Source organism: Panthera leo, chromosome A1 (genome assembly GCF_018350215.1).
Source record: "Panthera leo isolate Ple1 chromosome A1, P.leo_Ple1_pat1.1, whole genome shotgun sequence".
NCBI lineage: Eukaryota > Metazoa > Chordata > Mammalia > Carnivora > Felidae > Panthera > Panthera leo.
Window position 1 is genome coordinate 129,293,533 of NC_056679.1, and position 16,423 is coordinate 129,309,955.

Here is a 16,423-nt window from a genome sequence, read left to right on the forward strand (position 1 = left end):
AGGAAGGAAGGAATGTCAGAGATAGGTGGTCAGTTATGTTTCTTGTTTCACGTTGGATGTGTATCATGAAATGAACTGACAGGTCATGGGTTAGAGTACTGCCAAAAGAGTGGCTGAAGCCCTGGGTCCTGGAGTCTGGGCTGGAAGGAGAAGGAAGCAAAACCTTGAGGGAGCCGAGAAGATGGGGAATGTGGAGAGAATGGGGGATGGCAGCGCTCCACCTGATGCAAAGTCAGAGTTAGTGGATTTAAGCGAACGAGGTCTTAGGAGAGGAAGATGAGATCAGAGAGCCAGAGGAGGACTGAAACTGCCTTGGGTGGAACAAGGCAGGTGATTCAAAAACCACCTTGTAAAACAGGGCAGGGAGGGAAGGAAGGGGAGTGGGGGCCGGTGCGGTGGATGTACTGTCCACGTGGACATTAACGTGCCTGACTTGATGGCAGATTGCAGGATAGAAAAAAAGATGGTAAGCCACTAAGGTGCCTTTAGAAGGTCTGTGGGGGGGTAGTGGTGGGCAACCAAGTGGCACAGGGAGGGAAGGAGGGATTGACTTGAAGGAAAATGAGTAAAGGTCTCTTTGAGGAGAAAAGGAGGACAGATCTGGGAGTCTGGGAAGAGTGGAGAGGAAGGAGCAGTGCCCAGGCTCCAAAGGAAGCAGGAAAAGAAAGTTCCCTACCCCTAGGCTAATACTGAGGAGGTTGCTTACCATGGAACAGAGTTCCAGAGGGATGGAATCAGGTGTGCAGTGGGAGTAGGTGTCGGAGGAGGGGAGGGGAGCAGGCTGGAAGGAACCCTGCCCGCACTGGTCAAGGCGTGGCCTTCTCCACGGTGGGGAGGGGAGGGAGGAGGAGGCGGGGCAGGGGCCTGTTTGGTGGGTTGCAGAATAAACTTTGAAATCACAGGTGGCATTAAAAAAAAAAGGAATATACAAATGACTTTTTCGTTCAAAACCACAAAATATGTTATCTATAGACATGCACAGTGACAGCCATAAACCATCCTGTACCTTGTCAACTGAAACCCATAACCTGTTCTTTAGTTTTCAGTTTCTCTGACCTTATTGGTGAGAATCATACTTTCAACTTCTGGTAACAGTTCATTAGTAGCAATCATGCGCGATCTGAGGCATCAGAACATGCTACCTCCATGCCACCTTCACCCACCGTGCCCATGCCAGGCTCCTCCTCCTCTTCGGGGTCTTCGAGATCACTTGTGCTCGGTTTCACACAGCAGGGAAGCAGCCCTCAGTACCTTTAATAGTGCCGACAGTACCTTTCCCGCCCTAGCCGCAAAGTCTCGGAGCGAAGCATCACAACCAACTTCGGAATGGTTTTGCCTAACGTTCTCAGCTGTCAAGGGCCCTTCTGGTGTTCTTGGCAAGGTTATTGCAGACAGTTTGAATGTTTTCAAGAATAATTTCTGCATTGGTTTTTGAAATCTTCATTCATTGGATTTAGTGAGTCCAAAGGTGAAACACATGGAAGCCAAGCCCAGCCACCTCCTTAGCAAGATGCCTTCTTCAAAACCAGCTGTAGCAGCCCCCAGTTGCATCGGGAACGCTTCCTTTTCATTCACTGTACCTCAGTTGTCCCGCCAGACTGCAGCATGGCTGTTGTATCTGAACATTTGCCATATGCTCATTCAGTTCTCCCTCTTCGTCCTCACTAGCAGCAACCTTTCTTGAATACATTTTTCAGCTTGTGACTCATCACCTTTCCCTTTCAAGAGCGAGGAGTCATCTTTGGTCTCAATGAATTCTACTTTTCTGAGGCCAAATATCTTCAAGATTTAGGGTCAGCCGCTCTCCAAACACCTGCAAATGCATTTAAAAATGGGTCAGTTCCAGGGTAGAGTTTTTCTTTTATGATACCAAATGTATTCATAATACATTATGCAGGTGTTTTGATGAGAATCCAGAAACATCTTGAGACACCATATTTCTCAGAAATGTGAGAATTTAAGACCATTGCTGTTCCAACAAGTCTTGTGTATAGAGCTTTTTATTGCATTCATTTGCATTATTTTGTTTACTTCTCAGAACTCTGTCAATTAGTCGCAACTCCATCTCACAGATGAGAATGGAACACAGAGAAAACTCACCTAAAGTCACACACTAGGAAGACGGTGGAGCCAGAGCTAGGCCCGGTGTTCTCTACGCTAGATCATTCTGCCTTTCAGGATTAAGGGCCAATCAGACAATAAGGTCATTCCACAACCAGGCACCTGGCAGGTTAGAGCTGAAAGAGACCCCTTTCTGTATGTAGTTCAAGCCCTACCTTCCTAGATATTCAGTAAATGTATCTAATTAGAAAAAAAAAATGTGAATCGTTTGACTGTATACCTATAAATATTATCCCTGGAAAGAAAAGGAACATTTGGTAAATGTACAAAAGATATGGGAAAAATTTGCATGTTATCCTTGTGGAGGGACCATGTTAATCTTGTCTGTATTGTTCCGGTTTTAGTATACATGCTGCCGAGCACTCTCCAGAATATTTTAAAATGAATATACCACGATAGAAAACACCAAAATGTATCACATATAGTAAAGGTCAGTATTGTTTTGTGAGACTTTTGTGTTGGTTGCATATATTTGTAGATACTGCGGGTCATGATATAGTATTTATTTCATGCTGTGGATTGTGCTAACAAATGGCGGAAGGCCACTGGTGTGGTAGAAAAAGCACTGGAAAATGGGCTCAGTTACTGGACTCGAGGCATTGCTCTGCCAGTAACCACCTGCGTGAGCTTGGCCAAGGAACTTAACCCATCAGGGCTCCATTTCTTCATTTTTAAAATGAGAGGGTCGAGCTAGATGTTTTTGAGATCCCTTTCCCTAAGATTCTATCATTCTGGTGATTCTCTCATGGCATCGATGAGGCACAAAAGCCTTTGAAACGAGGAAGGTGGGTGGAGAGAGGTGTCAGGAGCAGCAAGGCAAGCACGAGCCGGGTGCAGACACACAACTTTCCCACAACAGCTGCTGCCCCGGTGCTCATTCTTGCTGCTTGTCATCATGCTGGTAGCACCCCAAGATGTTGCCGCCACGAGGGTGTGAATGATGACCGTGCTTAAATCCAAGTTGGAGCCTGTGGACAGCAGTGGAGGTGAGGACTGCCAAGCACACACACCTGGTACCACTCTTGGCACTGCGAGGTGCTCAGAAGCAGTTCTCGATGACAAGCATGATGAATATTCCAGGGAGGAAGCAAGGGAAAGGCAACCTAAATAGAAAAAGTTGAAACTCAGAAGCCATATTTCCTCTACAGTCTATGCAGCCCTAGAGTAATAAAGGTTTTCCTTAGAAAAAAAGAGGGGAGCAATTTCAGAAAATATGCAATGTGAAATGTTTAGTATCATTCCTTTTCTGGTGTATACTAGCACTTAGTTTTCTGTAAAGAACAGGGACCAGTTATCACTTCCCACTCATTTGATGATAAGATGTAAAGTTAATTTCATGGTGGAGAAATACCCAAGAGATTGCTTGCTTTCCATTCATATAGAAGACATTTTTGACACAAGCACATAGGACGTGTACATGTACGCATACACACATGTACACACACGAGACCTGATAAATACATTAAATGTCTAAATTATTAATTGATCTTAAGACAGCATACAACATGACAAGCAACAAGATTATCTGTGTGATATGCACCCACATGTAGAAACTGAGAATGTGTTTTTTTTTTCTCACATAGAGACGTAATACCAGAAAACATTCTGCCTTTGAAGAACAAGAGTACAAAGGTGTTCCAACAATTGAAGGTTACAGTTTTGCCCAATTGCTTATTATTCATTGCACTTGGAAATAGGACATGGAGGGGACAATAACCTTTCCCAGCCTGGATCTCTTTAGCATGCTTTAATTTAGTGTTACCCCCTAGGTAAGATTTAACAAGATGTCTCTGTTGGCCTGCAAAAACAAAACAAAACAAAACAAAAAAACCTGGTTGACAAGAGCCTTGTGTGTCAGGAAGCAGATCAGAAGTGGACTTGGTTATTGTTAAACACTGTGTACTTTTAAAGAAGTAGATTAATAATTTAAGGCATTTTAGTACTTGTGGAGAGCCCTGAACTGACAGCTCTAGGGCCCATTGCCTGTCTGCAGCTCAGGTGCATCCTGGGTCTAAACATGGAAACAACCCCATAGATGAGACTCTTCCAGTCACTCCAGCTAGACTGAGGAGAAGACACAGCCTGGTGGTTGAGTCTCACCATGACTGTGGCCGTGCGGCAGGCACTTCTGAACAGAGTCGGGAGGAGATGCACTTGCTAGACTCTCCTTTTTGTGTAGGTGACTGGAGAACTTTAAGAGATGAATACTTTTTGTCATAACCTATTGTGACAGACACTAAACGCATGAGACTACTGTGGAATGTTGATGTAGCGTCTTTGGTTGGTCTGTTTACTTCCAAAAGACAAACACAAAATAAAACAAAATCCAAAACCAAAACAAAAAATAACTCCAAACAAAGTCCCAGCCACAGGAAAAAAATACCCAGCCTATACTAACCGAGTGGCCGTTATTTTTGGCTGTGGGCTGGGCTGGTGAGACGCTGTTTGGCCGGCTGTCACTGTGCACAGCCGTCTGACTGGAATTTTCGTGAGCTGGGAAAGGAATGGTTATATTTGGCCTCTGGAAGGGAAGTTGCTGAGATAGAAAGGCAGCTTTGGGTCATAGGGTTTGAGCCCATGCCAAGGGGAGGGGAAGCGGGTCACCCGTTTCCAGCTGAGGAAGTTGGTGGGACAACCAAGCTGAACCCTCTGGTAAGGTTGTGGTGGGGAGCCTACAGGGGAGTGTACCACACATCCGGGCTGGACTGCTGGAGAAGCTTGTTCCGGTCCAGTGAGCCCCGCTGCCCCTGGCTGAGCCGGCCAGGACGGCCAGTGCCTGCAGAACAGGATTCACTGACATCTGTTTTCCTTTGCTTTGCCGCCAGTGCTCAGCGTAGGTTATCTCCTGGTATTGATTCATGGAAGTTTCCGTGTCGTTTACTAGTTATCATTTACACACCCTCTGTTCACTACTAGATCATGGGTGCTTCTGCTTTACCTTCAGGATCCTCAGAGCTTCCACACACCAGGACATTTAAGAACCAAAACAGCATGAGGTTGCCCCCTTCCCCCCCGTGCACTCTGGGTTATGTATATATAAAGTAAATGATTAAATCTTCAGTTGTGTTATAAAAAGAATGACACTTGAGTCATGATAGAAAAACAAGATTGTTGTTTATGAATACACCACTGAAATATGCATTTTGTAAGGCTCATTGATTTATTTCCAATTCGAGAAACCACATAGACATACAAAATGGTTCATTAGGTATTCATTATACCTCCTTAGCTGCTTTTATTAGAAGTGCCCCTGGTGCCAATGGCAAGGCTGATGGTTTCAGGGGCTGAGTCAATGCTTGAAGCTCATCAATTTCTCATAGGCAGCTTTGGTTTAAGGTATTTCGATGATTTTATAGAAATGTTTTATCCCATTAAAAGCTATAACTTAAACTGTGGTGCGGGGTAGGCACACATTCGATGATGAATGGCTCTGTGTAAGAGATTTCCAATTTGTCAAATCTGCATTAAAGAACTATATTTGAAATTGGTTGGAAGGTTGGGTGAATTCTCCAGATGAAAATGACATTTGTTTTATGGATCCCTCTGAAACAATTCCCCCAGAGTTTTCATTTGAATAAATCGTGTCCAAGTTCAGCACTCCAGAAACACCTAGCCTGGTAGAGTTGTGTCGGATGCTCTTCTGGTTCCTCCTTTTAGGAAAGAGGGCTCAGTTTTCTGATTTGTAAAGGAGGCAAGACTAGATAACCTGGAGGTATGAAGCTTTATACCCTGTCATTCGTTTCTTCATTCATTCATTCATTCATTCCACATGTATTTATTGAGTAGGTGTGGGCATGTCCTCTCACTAAAGAAATGGCAACAAAACCTAGACCTCATGCTCATGGAGATGATATCCTAGGAGAAAGACAATAAACAAAGAAAATCATTTCATAGATTGGTAAGTGCCCTGAAAGCAGCAGAGTATTGTGATGGTAGGTTGTTGGCAGGTGGCCCCGCACCTCTCTGAGAAAGGGTCACTTCAGCTGAGAAGCCACTGGAGTGAACATCTGAAGGAGCAGCATTCCAGGAAGAGGGGCCCGCTAAGGCCATTGGGTGGCAATGCAATAGTGTGCTCAGGGAAGAGAAAGGCCTAAGTTTTTTCTTCATGGGTCTTCTTCCCCCACCTCTAGAGCTGTGAATATTCTGCTGCATGGAAATAATGAGACCAGGGGTGTTGTGGGACATGTGTAGAGTGGAGGGAAGTGAGAGGGAACCCCAAGATTGGGGTGGATAGCCATGTTAAGGTAGACTAGGGTATGCTGCAGTCATGAATAACTCCACGTCTCACTGCCTTAACCAAACAGGATTTCCCTGCCTATGTCATGGCCTGATTTGCGTCTGATGGTGCCTCTCTCTGCAGGGAAGCAGATTCTTGGTATCATGTGTCTCCACCATCTTGAAGTCCTTTCTTTGCAGCCTCATGACTTGGGAGGGGAGAATAAGTAGAAGTCTGGATTAAATGTTTTAGGGGCCAGGGATACACTGGCCACTTGACTGGAATCCAGGTTCATGACTCTAAGTATAAGGGAGGCTGGAAAACATGATCTTGCTGTGAGCTGAAGGAGGAGTAGCTGAACTGATAAACAGTCTTGCCCACAAGAAAGGAAGGAGGAAAAGAGGGAATGCATTCCCTATATCCCTAAAGTCCTGCACAGCACATGTTCCTTCATGGCCAGGAGTGCTGGCAAAGGGCTGAGTTTGTCCTCACAATGTCCTTACAATGATGGTTTCTCTCCATCCCACCAGACAATACACAGAGAAGGGGGGAAATATCCTAATCAGCTCTGGAAGGGAACTCACCTAGATGAACCCCCAACTTTAGGCTCAAACTCAGTCATTTCACTGCCTGTTAAGAGTCTGGAGGAGAAGTCGCTTTTGATGCTAGAGACTCCTAACTCCTATTGCCTGGCCTTTCTGGCTTCCTTCTGCCTGATTTCACCCCATGTTAATCCAACCCTGCTGTTCATACCTCAGACCATCCACTCTAGCCAGGCCTGACTTCTTGAGGCTTCCCACTCAGCAGAAAACAGATTTTGTCTCCTGTGTTCTCCCTCTCATTCTCTTGCAATGCCTGAATGCTCCCCTCTATCAAATCCTACCATCCTTCTTAAAGTTTATTTATTTTTGAGAGAGAGAGGCAAAGAGAGAGAGAGAGACAGAAAGACAGAGAATCCCAAACAGGTTCCGTGCTGTCAGTGCAGAGCCTGACGTGGGGCTCGAACTTAAGAACTGTGAGATCATGACCTGAGTCAAAATCAAGAGTCAGATGCCCAACTGACTGAGCCACCGAGGTGTGCCAAATCCTACAGTCCTTCTTATCTTTGTGGAACCTTCCTTGCCTTCTCAGACTTCAATGGAGTATAATCACAAAGAGGCTGTATGTCTCTTCCGTTCAAGCTTCCCATGCTCAGGTGGGTCCCTATTTCCCCCTCCTTTAGAGACATTTCATGCAGATTGCATTGTTTTCTGGATCCCTTTCAACTATTAGACTAGCCTCAATTTTGAAAATGAGGTTTATTTTCAAGTATTAGAAGTCCAGTCCAGTCTAATGTAAACCTTCAGTCTCACCTTCAACTCGGAGTTACCCTAAGTTCAGGGTTGTGCAGTTGAGAAAGAGGGGTTGATTTTCTATTTTCCTTCCCTCTACCTCATGCCCCTGGGGGCTCTTTCAGGATTCAGGTTGGTATTGGTCAGATTAGAGGAAGAGGGGCAAAAAAATAAATCTGACATCAAGAGTCCCTACAGGCTAATATAGAGAGGCCACACAGGGCAGTCCTTTCTAGCAGGGACCATCATCCGTTCTCTGCTGGGGTGCATTTTGGGCTACTTTGAAGAACCTACTCTCTCTGATCACGTAAACCTCATCCATCCATCTTCCTGCTCTGCTCTATCCACTCTGGCCTTCTTTCCACATCTCAGTGTTGACATGTTCCTTTCTGCCTCAGAGCCTTTGCAGTTTCATCCCTCCAGCTGGGAGCCTCCCTCCCTAACCCCTCGACCAGGTAACTCCTAGTCATCTTTCAAATCTCAGCTCAAGCATCAATTCTCTGGACAACCCTAACTTGAACTCAGCTCAGGGAAGCCTCCAATCAGGCACTCCCACAGTCATTAATGAAGTCATTGATTATGTACATAGTTGTTTAACATCTGTCTTTCCCACTTGAATGTGGATTCCAAGAGGGCTTGATAAACAGACATTTGTAAGAATACGTGGATTTTCCCAATAAGCTCACAGGCACTATGACGTGCCAAGCAGATAGTAGGTATTCAATAAATACTTGTGGCACTGACATGAAAAGGAAGGCAGGAGCCATCCCTGTTAATCCCTGGATTAGTTATATGACTTAGCACATAGTAGGATTTCAGTAAATTTCTGTTAACCCAAGTGTTTTGAACAACCTGTTCAGAGTTAACCTAAATAATGGAGAATTGGCTGAAGTGCATTTCTGACCTGACCTATGTCTTATGGGTGTTTCTGAATGTCATTCAAAGAGTTGCTGTGTTATCTTTGGTAAGCCAGACCACTCCTCTGCGGACTTCATATTCCAAGGTTCAGGAGGAATATGTAGCAAAGGGACATGGATCATGTGATCATAGATCCACAGAGTGACGAGTTCTAATAATTTGTCCCTTAGTTCCCTTCAGTACACTTGTATCTCTGTCAGCCTAACCAATCCAATCCTTGGTTCCCCAAGCAGGGTCCACCATATGTGCCTTCAACCTGACTTGCATGAAGACTTGTTTTATTAGTCACAATTAGTTGCAGGTGCAAAGACTGAGGGCACAACTAACTGTAGCTGGAATCACCTCCTCACATACGAAATTAAACACTTGCACACTCAGAATTAGGTTCAAGTGGCTAATTGCACCCGGAAGTAGGTAATTGCAGGTGCAATTAGCTGCAAGTGCAGTTTTTCACCCGAGACTAATTGCTCCCAAAGTAAGGAGATAGGGATTGAAAATTCAGCACCGAATGGATGTGTGGTTATTGCAACCACCTGTGATTTTAATAGTTCCCCCCCCCCCACCGCCCCCCGACTTACAGTATGGTGGCCTCCCTTTGGTCTTTATGAACAGTTAGGTTGCTAAAATTTTTTGTATATCGTTCTACAGGATTCTTTTTTCAAGTTGGGTTTTTATTCCCTTGCAAAGTACCTCTTCTTGAAGAGTTCTGGAATCCCCAGCTTTTTAAAGGACACATATTTCTCTACAGTGTATCTTCACCTAAAGCCCCATCAGAAATAAGAAATGGTCAATAAGTTGGACCGCTTAGTGGGTGCTAACTTCCAATTAATTTTTTAACACAGTTTCTTGAGGATTGTCATTTGAACATGATGGATGAAAAATTTCTTCACCTCAAGTGAGGAAGAGATGGGCTCTCCAACAAACTACCCAGAAAAGCGTCTTTACTAGCAGGTTCATTCTGACATATTTTTTCCTAATAGCTTTTCTCCAATACCAGTATAGGATTCCACTCAAGAAAACAAAAACCACCATAGTGTGTTTTAAAGTCATTATAAAATTAAAGCATAATTGGAAAAAAACAATGAATTTTAATCTAAATTGCATTCAATAAAACTAACCAAGGAAACCAAAACTGTTAATACCAGTCCAGAAAGTCTTTTGATCATATGAACATTATTGAGGGAAGGAGTTGATGACCATAGTTGTTTTGACAGAGAGAATTTAATAAAGGCACTTAGTTATATTGGTATTAGCAGGCTGAAGTGGCAAAAAAAGGAACCCTGAGGTATCTCAGAGATAACTGCAGGAAGCACCTACCACCAAAAGGACTGGGAAACAGAGGCAAGAGGCTGGGTTGTTAGCACCTAGAAGCTCGAAGAAGCTTCTGGAGCAACTGTAGAGCTGTCACGTAGACCTCGGGTGGAGGGAAGCTGCCTGATGGCTTACTACCTCAGCAGCTTAGAGGGGGTACCACACAACTGAGAGCCAGAGCTCCAAGGAGAGGGCACTGTCCGGCAGTTCCCGGTGCCTTCAGCACTTAGGGGAGAGAGCCTGCAGAGTGGGACCCAGAGCCCTGAGTAGGGCTGCCACCTAGGTAGTACCACACTTGTGAAATGACAGCACGTGTTCGTAATGGGGGAGATGCCTTCAGGGTGTACCCCGGAGCCTGGGGCTTGTGGTCTTGGGTCAGATCAAACCTGGATGCAACATGTCTTTATATAAGATTAGGAAGTGACAGGGGTGCCCGGGTGGCTCATCTGGTTAAGCGTCTGACTCAGTTTCGGTTCGGGTCATGATCTCATGGTTGGTAAGTTTGAGCTCTGTATTGGGCTCTGTGCTGACAGCATGGAGCCTGCTTGGGATTCTCTCTCTCTCTGTCACTCTCTCAATCCCTCTCTCTCTGCTCCTCCCCTGCTCTCTCTCTCTCTCTCTCAAAATAAATAAATAAACTTAAAAAAAAAGTTTTTTAAAAAAGATGGGGAAGTGGCAGCTGCAGAAAAGAATTTCTGGAGAAGGCATGTAGGAGGCGAAGTTGAGCCTGTGTAGGGTGTATGCTTTCATGTGTGTCTTTTTTCTTTGTCCAGCATTTTTCTTTGCATGGCTTTATTCATTTTATCATGAAGCAGATTGCATGGGGAGGGGGGAGGGAGGGAAGGAAAGAGGGAGAGAAAATATGACTATCATAATGAATACAAGCCAGCAGTGGCCTTAAGACGGTGATCTTAGCAGGTGCCTCCAGCCAGCCCTGCCCAGGTGTCTGTAGCAGATTCCACATCTGCACATTCACCTGGCTGATCCATATCCCCTCTTCCTTCTTGCTGCCAGAGTTCAGGGCTGCCTGAAGTCCACCTCCTGACTTGTGCAGAGTGCTGACTCCTCCGCGTCCCTGCTTAGTCATTCCGAAGTGGGAAGGGATCCCACCAGCTAAGCTGGTGGCAGCCTCAGCTGAATGCCAAATCTGACTGGGCTGTCGACCCCTTTGAACTCCCTCTGGCTGCGGAATCTGCTATTGTTTAGATCCTGTGGTGTGCAGAGACTGGCGACAAAGCCCGGTGGTGAGGAGAGAACGGGAGAGAGATGGCAGCCCAGGGGGAACGGAGCGGGGGTGGGGGGTGGGGTGGGAGGACTTTGACTTGGCCTGGGCAGCGCTCGGAGGGTCCAGGGTGCTCTCTGCTGCAGGAAGGTGATGTTTACTTGGCTACAGGGCCAGCTCCCAATGGACTGCTTCAGCTAAGCATTTCCTTTTGGCAAGGGGAGCAAATGTTCCTTTGCCCTTATCACTCTGCTTGGTGGCAACTTAGGCTTTTCAAGAGGGGACATAAATATTAGGGAAAGTTGGGTCACCTACCAGCCATTTAAACCAAGAAAAATAAATCTTTCCTTCTCAGGATAACAAATAAAACCACACGAAGGAAAGTGCTGGATACAGAGAAAGTAACAGCTTTTAAGAATCTGACTAACCTGCAACAGTCACTAAAGCATTTGATGGTGTTTTTTCCCACCCCTCCCCTTTGCAGATAGTTTATTGTTCATTCATTCATTCATTCAATCCTTAAGTGTAAGTTGAGTGCCTACTGTTGCCAGTGCCTTGAGATAGGACCCCCAGCAAGGTAGATAAAACATCCTAACCCCGGGGACCTTATATTCTATGGGGAGGAGGGTCAGCTATCTCTTACATAAAATTTCTTACCATGTTTTCACTTGTCAATCAATCCTCATGAGCACTTTCCTTATTATTATATCATCTTTGTGCCCATTATCCTGATGATTGCTTACTTTTCCAAGTGAATGAGTCAGAATTTATTTGACCAGCTCACTACAGTCGGGGATGAGCTCTCTTTCCAATTTTCACAGTTTTAAATAATGTGATAAATGTATTTGTGTGGGCGATTAAAAACACTTTTTTCTGTATTTTGGATGTTTTCCTCCTTGGCCATATCTCACAGTACCAGGCAGGACTCTTGGTTACAAACAACAGAGCCCAAATCTGGTAAACATAAGCAGAAAAGGAATGTATCAGAAGGCTCTCCATCCAGGAGCTTATAGGATAGACGGGAGGCTGGAGAACCAAACTCAGAAAAGCAGCAGGAATGAAGGGTTGAGGCACCAAGAGTATAGCCCAGGTCCCCTCCCAGAACAGTGTGCTAGGAGGCTGCAGTCCCCTTCCTCCTGGACACAGCTTCAGTGCCGTGGCCTCTTGACTCTACCCACATCAGGAAGAATCTTTATCTTCCTCAGACCTCTTTCTCACCCCCTCCCTCAAGATTCCGAGTTTAGGATGTGAGCTTGGGCCTGGCCTGGCAGATCACCTGCCTGCCTCTCTGTTTCTTACGAGCGAGAGGAGGGAATCCCACATCCTTCCTTGGCTGTCCTAGTAGGAGGTGGGTTTCTGCACACTCCCCCCATCCTTCAGTAGTGGTGGATTCTGGATAGGAAAAAGAAAAAATATCCACTACAAACACATTCCCTTGTTTATGCTATGTGTTTATTATAGGTGTGGGGGGAGATGGTCAGGGAGGGACATAGTTAAAAGACCATTCAATTTTGCCTGCCTGTGGAGGGCATAAATACTGCCCAGTAGTGTTGGGATATGAGCCGGGGTGTTGGGCCCCTGCACCAACCCTGAGGCGCTTAGCACTCGGGCCTGGATAACATGGGTCAAGTTTACCCTGATAACCGCCGTGTATGGGTAAGAAAACCGGGGCTTGAAATGGATCTGTGGCTTCTACGAGATCACACAGACAGGAAATGTGAGCCTTGAGTCTAGGTCTTCTGAAACCCACGAAGGTTACTTGACTCGTACTGCTTCCTAGCGCTGGGCTGGTGGCTGGTTATAAGGCGTGCCTGGAGCAATCTAGGCAAAGGCGCTTTCAACAAAGGGGCCTTTGTAACAAGCCTTTCTTTGTTTAGCCACCAGACTGTTCCCTGGAGTAATTAAGGCCTGTAGTTCTTAGATATAAGGCTGGCTGACATTACTTGACATAATACAGCAATCTGAGCTTAGATGCCAGTGCAGCGTTTGAAATGCATGAGCCAGGGCAGACCTTCTCCCAAACACCTGGGCGCTAGCCACGTGGCTGGATGGCCCTGCCTCTCTTGCCAGCTCTAATGATAAAACAACACCCTCTGGTTCTACGGGAAGGGGTGCTAGTGGCATGCAGCCCCTCTTGCTGTGGCGGTATCTCCAGTACCTGCAGATGGACGTCTGGCCCGCTGCTGCCCAGAGGAGAAAGGTCATAATCTTCCGTGCATCCATGCGTACAGGCGATGCCTGCCTGCATCTTTTCTTGCCAGTGCACAGGGCCCTTCTGGGGTGGTAACTGCTGTCCTCTGTCCTGAGAGATAGTCTCCGCTTAATTCCCATGGGGTCTTGGGAGCATGCATTAATATCAGCTTGTACTGTCATCTTTCCTCCTCTGTGAGCCTTCACCTTTGTGTTAAAAGTCCCTCATCTAAGGGCAGAAACACAAGCTTGACTCTCCCTGGAACTAGGAAATCAGCCTTTCATCGGACTTGTACCGCTGGGGACCATGAGGGTCACCAGACAGAAGTTCCATCTCTGCCCTCAGAGCGCTTTCGATATCTCGGAGGGTGGTGCCAATTTGGAGGGGAAGAGAGAGAAGGTGCTTTCTTTAAAGACAGTGCCTGGGTCGTGGCCTTGACCGATGGCTGTGCCTCTGCTGGAGGCCTTTGCTTTCCCTGACCCCCCAGAACACACTGGTGTACAGATCGTCTGCCTGGCAAATCAAGTCAGGCTTTTAGCTAGAAGTGGAACTTTGGCATTGGTAGAGTTAACATTTATAGATTCAACTATTTGTGTGTGCCCTTAAGGGCTCATGACATGAAGTGATTTTTAATCACGCTGAAGCACACATTTCCGTCACATGCGGGTGGGTGAGTCACTTCACTACTGAGAATCCGGCATCAGTGTTTCAACAGAGTTTGGGGCTCTCCAACCCTCCTCACCAAAGGCAATCCGTGAGGGGAACTTTATGCGTTAGCAATATTTGGGGATTTGGAGCATCGTGAGGTTCTCTGGCTGAGTCCCCTGGCCGAGGTGGTGAAGGCCCTGGTGTCTCAGGCTCACCCTTCACCACTTCCGCTTATGCTGCACGTCCCTCCTGAACCCTCAAGCTTGGGAGCAGCCTCTTGCAGACTCGCTGCACCTGCTCACCTCAGGACAGGGGCAGTGGCACAGGCAGGGCGAGCAGACCTCCTGGCTGCTGCGTGTGGTGTGGGACTGCAGTGTCTGCTGAGAATTTAAAGCCAATAATAAAATCGACTGTAAGTCAGTCTGCTTTTTATTATCCCCATGCCGGCAATTCTAAACAATGTCAGTGATAAAATACTCCTTCCCCAAAATCTTTTGTTGGTCCACGTTCTAAACAATTGCTGTAGCGACTGTTGAATTTTAATTATATACAGTCATAGAAGTGTGTGTGTGTGTGTGTGTGTGTGTGTGTGTGTGTGTATGCCTCAAATTAGCATATTTTATTACTTGTCTTTTAATAAATATTATATCCCACCTGAAAGTTAATCAGAAGAACTCCCAAGAAGAATAGTCCAGGATGGTTCGAGCTGGCTTGAGGCATAGCTTGTGTCTCCAGCCCCCCCAGTACTAGGTATTCCTATATTTAGATGACAGGTAAACAATGATAGCACAGTGATTGCAAAGCCAAGAAACAAAGCCTGAGTTAATTCAGTTCTGTCCTTGCACATGACCACTTGGTGTTTTGGGGTTTAAGATTTCGTAAATGCAAATTCTTTCATACACGACGTATTTGATTTTGAACAGCATTTTCAAAATTGAAGTTTATTCTGTCTAAGGGATTGTTTTAAAACAGTGTTTAATAAATAATGAGAATAATAGTAATTACTGATTATTACAGGATTATCGCTGAAAACAATTTTGTCACCTGGAGGAGGGCATTAAAAAACATGATCCGCTTTGGGTGTCAGGCACGTGAGATCTGCCACTGCCTGTGCCAATTCAGACAAGGGAAATCACTCTAGTTAGTTGAAACAGGAGGGCATAAATAATCAGGTATTCAGTGGCCTACAAACGCTTTGAAGGGCTAGGGAAGCAGGCTGGAGTCAGAGCCCCTAGAAACAATTTCAGCTCCAAGAGCTACTATGTGCTCTGTCGGGAAGGCTGTACTCCCACCTTCCCACAGCCTCTGCCGTGACCTGGGCCAGCCAAGTCAAGACTCCGTGCCTTAGGGTGCCCTGGTGGCTCAGTCAGTTAAGTGTCTGACTTAGGCTCAGGTCATGATCTCAGGGTTCATGGGTTTAAAGCCCACGTCAGGCTCTGTGCTGTCCAGGCTCAGAGCCTGGACCCTGCTTCGGATTCTGTGTCTCCCTTTCTCTCTGCCTCTCCCCTGCTTGCACTGTCTCTCTCTCTCTTTCAAAAATAAATAAACATTAAAAAAAAAAAGCCTCCATGCCTTGCCTCTCACCCCACCTAACTGAGCTCTAAATAGAAGTCTTGTGCCAGTGCATCTAATCGGCAGAACCTAATCCTACCCGGACGTCTACCTGCAGAGAAGGGCAGGGAACTTTGTTTTTTGTTTTCCGGTGTCTCCAGTATGGGATGGTGCCCTGGAGAAGCTCGGAATGGAGGTTGAAGAAGCCAGTGAACAGCATTCTCCACACTGGCCCTGCCAGGTCTCTCCATGTCACCTTCCTTTGGTCTCTGGAGGGGTAAGGAAAGCCAGATTCTGTCCAATGCTGACTTCTGGAAATAACGGCTGTCTCTGCAGTCAGGTGTTTGCAGGGCAGCCATTTTTGTGCTGGTCCCCTCTCCTGTCCTCCGCGGGGATCTTTCCTCCCCCTCTTCCTGGGCTCCTCCTCCTGGCTCTCCTGGTGGGGGACATTGTGTGGTGCTCTCCAAATCTTTTTTTCACCAACTCCCTCACATCTTTTGGGGAAGAGTGGCCCCCAAACACCCCCAGCTCTCCAAGAAGTCACCTACTCACATACATGTGTTTTCATCATCATTGTTCTTTTACAGTAACTTTTTTTTCAGGGATTCTTACTACACATTTGCAGATTAATTGCAACCCTTGTCCTCAAGGAGTATTTGGTACCATTCTTGTAACATTAAAAATACTCTAATTTGCATCTGCACTTGGGCCCTGAAACCTCAGCTATCCTGTACCTTGGGTGCTTTTGAGTGATGCTGGGACCAAGGAGTAGGCTCTGTGACAATCACCTGGAGGGTGACATTGCAGAGGGTGGCAGGATGTGACCTTGGCATGGAAGCGGCAGATAAGGTTTGAACCCAGTAGCCATCCTGCAAGCCTGGAAGTAGAACCTGCTGGACAGCCACAAACACTAT

General features: G+C 46.1%; 1 pseudogene; it reads right to left on the minus strand.

Annotated features, from left to right (window-relative positions):
* Positions 1 to 2,389: 2,389 nt before the first annotated feature.
* LOC122202725 lies at positions 2,390 to 2,484 on the minus strand (annotated as a pseudogene).
* Positions 2,485 to 16,423: the final 13,939 nt, after the last annotated feature.